This window comes from Nerophis ophidion, linkage group LG19 (genome assembly GCF_033978795.1).
Source record: "Nerophis ophidion isolate RoL-2023_Sa linkage group LG19, RoL_Noph_v1.0, whole genome shotgun sequence".
In the NCBI taxonomy this organism is placed as follows: Eukaryota; Metazoa; Chordata; class Actinopteri; order Syngnathiformes; family Syngnathidae; genus Nerophis; species Nerophis ophidion.
The window spans coordinates 32,019,371-32,025,370 of NC_084629.1; the positions used below are offsets into that span (position 1 = coordinate 32,019,371).

The 6,000-nt window shown below is 43.4% G+C and overlaps 1 protein-coding gene across 1 annotated transcript in view; it reads left to right on the forward strand.

The window, feature by feature from the left end:
- impg2a (interphotoreceptor matrix proteoglycan 2a) overlaps positions 1-5,391 on the forward strand; it is a 47,755-nt gene extending 42,364 nt beyond the window's left edge. The window contains exon 22 of the mRNA XM_061879844.1: positions 4,257-5,391. The gene's annotated coding sequence lies outside the window, so the exon portion shown is untranslated. The remainder of the gene's footprint in view (positions 1-4,256) is intronic.
- The last annotated feature ends 609 nt before the right edge of the window (positions 5,392-6,000 follow it).

Genomic DNA, 6,000 nt, shown 5'->3' on the forward strand with positions numbered 1-6,000 from the left:
TAGCATATTCAACTGAATAAGGGTTGAAAATTATTTGCAAATCATAATATTCAGTTTATATTTACATCTAACACAATTTCCCAACTCATATGGAAACGGGGTTTGTACATCTTTGTCCTCAATCTTTGTGTTGCCAACTCCTCAGTATTTAAGATTTGCATTAGAAGGCCACAGTGCAGCTGTGGGAGCTGATGACATCAGTCCTAAAGTAAAAATGCAACTCAAAACTGGCCAAACCGGTGTTAAAAAGGGAAAATTGTTTTCGAATGCTTCATGCCACGAAGGTCTCACTCTTGTAATTTTCTGAAAATTGAGAGCCCTGCATGTATGCTAGCCACAACCCACAGGGGGCACCACTGTGCAACACAATGAACAAATCAGGACAGCGCAAACAATACAATACACTTGTATTGTGTTGTTTGTGCTGTCCTGATTTGGATACTTACATCCCATTAAGGACCGTAAAGATCCATAAAAAGCAAGCCTGACTGATCAAATGTAGAAGTCATCCATCTTCCTGCAGCTCCACAGCACCGCTTCCACCACGTTGTTTGCTCAGTCAAAGTGGTGTAGTATAAATTAAGTGGGAGTCATGTGCCAGGCCACCACTTGGCTGTGAGATTGCCTCCACAGTCAACAAGCTGTAACACAACTCCACTGAAATTGTGTTGTTTTTACTGGGCTCCTCGCTGGGATTTTGTAGTTCTGCCACTGACAAACTTGCTTCACATTTCCAGAACAGTTAAAAGCGCCTCTAATGCTTTACAAAAAGGGTATATTGCAATTGCATTCCTGCGACAACACGACATGCCCAACTCGATGAGACCTCCTTCCAGGCATAACAATTCAAGCCAGTCAGACGCTTCCATTCCACTTTCAAACAAGGGGTTGAAGTTTACAGTGAGGGGTTTAAACTAGGGGTAGCTTTTCAAACTTAAATTGTATTTCATTCAGGGATGTTCTGATCATCCATGAGTGTTACCATCACATGTATTAACTGAAAATGGGTCAATTTATAATATCAACTAGAGATGTCTGATAATATCGGACTGCTGAAAATATCGGTCTGCCGATATTATCGGCCGATAAATGCTTTAAAATGTGATATCGGAAAATATCGGTATCGGTTTCAAAAAGTAAAATTTTGGACTTTTTAAAGTGCCGCTGTGTGGAGTGGTACACGGACGTAGGGAGAAGTACAGAGCGCCAATTAAAGGCGTGCCGGCCCAATCACTTGGCTTTTCACACACACAAGTGAATGCAATTAATAATTGGTCAACAGCCATACAGGTCACACTGAGGGTGGCCGTATAAACAACTTTAACAGTGTCCCAAATATGCGCCACACTGTGAACCCACACCAAACAAGAATGACAAACACATTTCGGGAGAACATCCGCACCGTAACACAATATAAACACAACAGAAAAAATACCCAGAAGCCCTTGCAGCTTTAACTCTTCCGGGACGTTACAATATACACCCCCCCCCCCCCCCCCCACCTCAACCCCGCCCCCCCAACCCTGCCCAAATTCCAATGCACTTTGTGACTTCAATAATAAATATGGCAGTGCCATGTTGGCATTTTTTTTCCCGTAACTTGAGTTGATTTATTTTAGAAAACCTTGTTGCATTGTTTAATGCATCCAGCGGGGCATCACAATAATATTCTGGCATAATAATGTGTTAATTCCACAACTGTATATATCGATATCGGTTGACATCGATATCGGTAATTAAGAGTTGGACAATATCAGAATATCGGCAAAAAAGCCATTATCGGACATCTCTAATATCAACACAACATTTAAACTATTTTCTTACTTTATTCGTGACAATTATTTGATCAAAACACAGTCAATAGTACACAATAACTAAAACAAAAGCCAAAACTACCACCTTCCACTATCCATCCATTTTATACCGCTTTTCCCTCTCGGGCGGAAGGCGGGTACTACTATTGAAATCCTTTGGTTTTTGCTCTCATTTCCTGTACACATGAAATGTGTACAGGAAATAAGCCCTGAATCAGACAACACAATTTAAAAACACAACAGAAAGTGAAAATATTCACATCTTTAGTACCGATCACATATTTTTACTGCCCTTTGTTTCGACACCACCAATTGATGGATTGATCCGTCCTCTTCTTACATGTCATGTACTGACTGATACAATGCCGACACATTATCCTCTCTACCCATTCTTATTAATCGACTTGTTCATTTCTCCAAAATGTTTTCATCTACACTTCTTAAACTTTACTAACCACTTATTTCTTGCGTTTTTTTAAAGCTAGGTTATCGGTATGCCTGCACCTGGCTTGTAACATCTTTAGCCCTGTCCTACAATGATAATAGTAATTAAAATGCAGTTTATTTGCCACAATAGAGTTAATTATTATTAGCTTCATGGAGCTGCTCCACACTGACTATAGAGATAACTGTGAGCCTCTCTTTAGCAGAGGGACTAAAAAACAAGTGTCCGCCAGAGGGGACTGCCTTTTTTTAGTCGGAATTAATCAGCAACGGCAAATACATAGTTTTTCTGAAAAATCGTCCAATACTGATCTGCAATACTGACCATGGTTTGAAAAACTAACCCAGATATGCTAAAAAGTTAGGGGATTGAAGTGGAAAGAGAGAATTTGACTTTTCTGGAACTTTTGTTCCCCACATCAATCATTACAATCATTCAAAAACCAGTTAAAAACTAACCTCTTCAAACAAACTTTTAAACTCCATAAACCTGAACTTTTAAATGTTCTTTATTATCCATCCATCCATCCATCTTCTTCTGCTTATCCGAGGTCGGCCCGCGGGGGCAACAGCCTAAGCAGGGAAACCCAGACTTCCCTCTCCCCAGCCACTTCGTCAGGCTCTTCTCGGGGGATCCCGAGGCGTTCCCAGGCCAGCCGGGAGTCTTCTTAACGTGTCCTGGGTCTTCCCCGTGGCCCATAGAGCTGGTCCACAGTTCCACGATCAGGACGAAAACCACACTGTTCCTCCTGAATCCGAGGTTGGACGTGCCCTAAACACCTCCCTAGGGAGGCGTTCGGGTGGCATCCTGACCAGATGCCCGAACCACCTCATCTGGCTCCTCTCGATGTGGAGGAGCAGCGGCTTTACATTGAGTTCCTCCCGGATGGCAGAGCTTCTCACCCTTTCTCCAAGGGAGAGCCCCGCCACACGGCGGAGGAAACTCATTTGGGCCGTTTGTACCCGTGATCTTATCCTTTCGGTCATGACCCAAAGCTCATGACCATAGGTGAGGATGGGAACGTAGATCGACCCGTAAATTGAGAGCTTTGCCTTCCGGCTCAGCTCCTTCTTCACCACAACGGATCGGTACAACGTCCACATTACTGAAGACGCCGCACCGATCCGCCTGTCGATCTCACGATCCACTCTTCCCTCACTCGTGAACAAGACTCCTAGGTACTTGAACTCCTCCACTTGGGGCAGGGTCTCCTCCCCAACCCGGAGATAGCATTCCACCCTTTTCCAGGCGAGAACCATGGACTCGGACTTGGAGGTGCTGATTCTCATTCCGGTCGCTTCACACTCGGCTGCGAACCGATCCAGTGAGAGCTGAAGATCCCGGTCAGATGAAGCCATCAGGACTACATCATCTGCAAAAAGTAGATACCTAATCCTGCGGTCACCAAACCGGAACCCCTCAACGCCTTGACAGCGCCTAGAAATTCTGTCCATAAAAGTTATGAACAGAATCGGTGACAAAGGACAGCCTTGGCGGAGTCCAACCCTCACTGGAAAAGTGTCCGACTTACTGCCGGCAATGCAGACCAAGCTCTGACACTGATCGTACAGGGAGCGGACCGCCACAATAAGACAGTCCGATACCCCATACTCTCTGAGCACTCTCCACAGGACTTCCCGAGGGACACGGTCGAAGGCCTTCTCCAAGTCCACAAAGCACATGTAGACTGGTTGGGCAAACTCCCATGCGCCCTCAAGAACCCTGCTGAGAGTATAGAGCTGGTCCACAGTTCCACGACCAGGACGAAAACCACACTGTTCCTCCTGAATCCGAGGTTCGACTATCCGGCGTAGCCTCCTCTCCAGTACACCTGAATAAACCTTACCGGGAAGGCTGAGGAGTGTGATCCCACGATAGTTGGAACTATTCTTTATTATTTATTGATTTATTTTTTTTAAAGCGTGTATGAGTTTTGATACAAGCAATATAAAAAAATTATTCATATCTTAAATGATGTCTGTTTTCTCTCCTTACAGGACAACATCAGGAATCCAAAAGACTGCACTAAAAATCACTGACTTATCTTTTTTTCTTATGGTCTTCATCCTGTCTTCATGTAAGCAGGCGGTGGCTGCATACCGTCCATCTTTCTTCCTTCCTTCCTCGGTGCCTTCTGCTGGACATGTCTCTCTGTGGAAAAATGGACATCATTTAACAATCATGTCCATTCCTGATGAAAAGTATTGCTTGTGTACTGTAGTACAGCCACATAGTGCTAGCAGTGGACGGTGCTATGTTTTACTGACGTTTTCAATGTAGTAATATAAAAGTCACATTTGACGTTTAAAAGACAAACAACGCTTCACATCAAGATGTCCAAATGTTTGTGTTTTGGCATCCCAAAGTTCGACCAATCAGACGCTTGTTGACACACTAGAGAGCGGTAGAAGCAGCAGACGAGGAGAACCCGTTTCAGCATCCAGAAGTAAATGAAAACACATTGTATCTTTTACATGCCATTTGTAGAAAAGATGCACAAATGGACATAAACATGAAAGGTTAGCAGTATGTTCTTTAAATGAGACTACCGTTTGGCTCAGACGCCATGTGTGTGTTTTCAATTGGTACTTGCTTACATTCCACGATTTGGACACGTTATGCTCCATCATTGTTGTCCTGCTGAGCAGTAAATCGTAGCTGTCCTACCTCGTTATGTGCAATCTTTAGCTCCCGTTAAACACACACACAAGGCTTCTGCAGTTCTAATACAGGGGAACCTCTACAATCCAGCGAAACTTTTTCACACATTTCTTACAAACGAAAGCAGCTTCAAAATGCCAAGTGAAATGATAATGACAGCTTGATCTTGGACCATAATTCTATGTCCATTATTTGTTCGGGGATTTCATATGCAAAAGTTGTTACTAAATACAAACAAATCATTAAATGTTAGACTTTAGAAGTTCCACTGTATATTTAATATGTTAATGAAATTACAGCCAAGCACTGACGTTATGTCATGTAAATATGATTGAATATTAGGATGCATATCACTGATGTTCCATTTAATAACCATATACATTTTTTATACTCTCTCACCACCTGTGTTTCCATACTGTGCAGCTGTTTCAATTCCTTGTCATCTGTCCGCAATAAAAAACATTTGTACAAGAGCCAATTTACAATGTGACTCTTTGGCTTCATCCATGCTGCCAGGCGATTACCGCCTCAATCCCTCAAGAAGATTAGCCTCACAGGTGCGGCCGTGACATCGACGCTAATCAGCCTACGTCGCGTGCATGCACACGTGTGACGCAGGAGTCGGACCCTGTTACTGGTTAAGACAATAGAGCCTCTGCTGGTGGAAAAGAAGAAAACAAGTAGAGCACTCACGCACACACACACACACACACACACACACACACACACACACACACACACACACACACACACACACACACACACACACAAACACACGCACACGCACACGCACACGCACAGACACAAACACACACACACACACACACACACACATATATGTGTAAATATATATACAATGAAGAAAATAAGTATTTGAACACCCTGCTATTTTGCAAGTTCTCCCACTTAGAAATCATGTAGGGTTCTGAAATTTTCCTTCCATCCTGAAGCTGGATTTAAATGGAAGACGTGAGTCTACTAGTCTGGGTGAGGAGTCAGTTAAGTTAGAACAAGTTTTTTCTGGTGTGACTGTGTCAGAGTTGGACATGCGTTCTACTGAGGTGGCAAATTATGATGCGT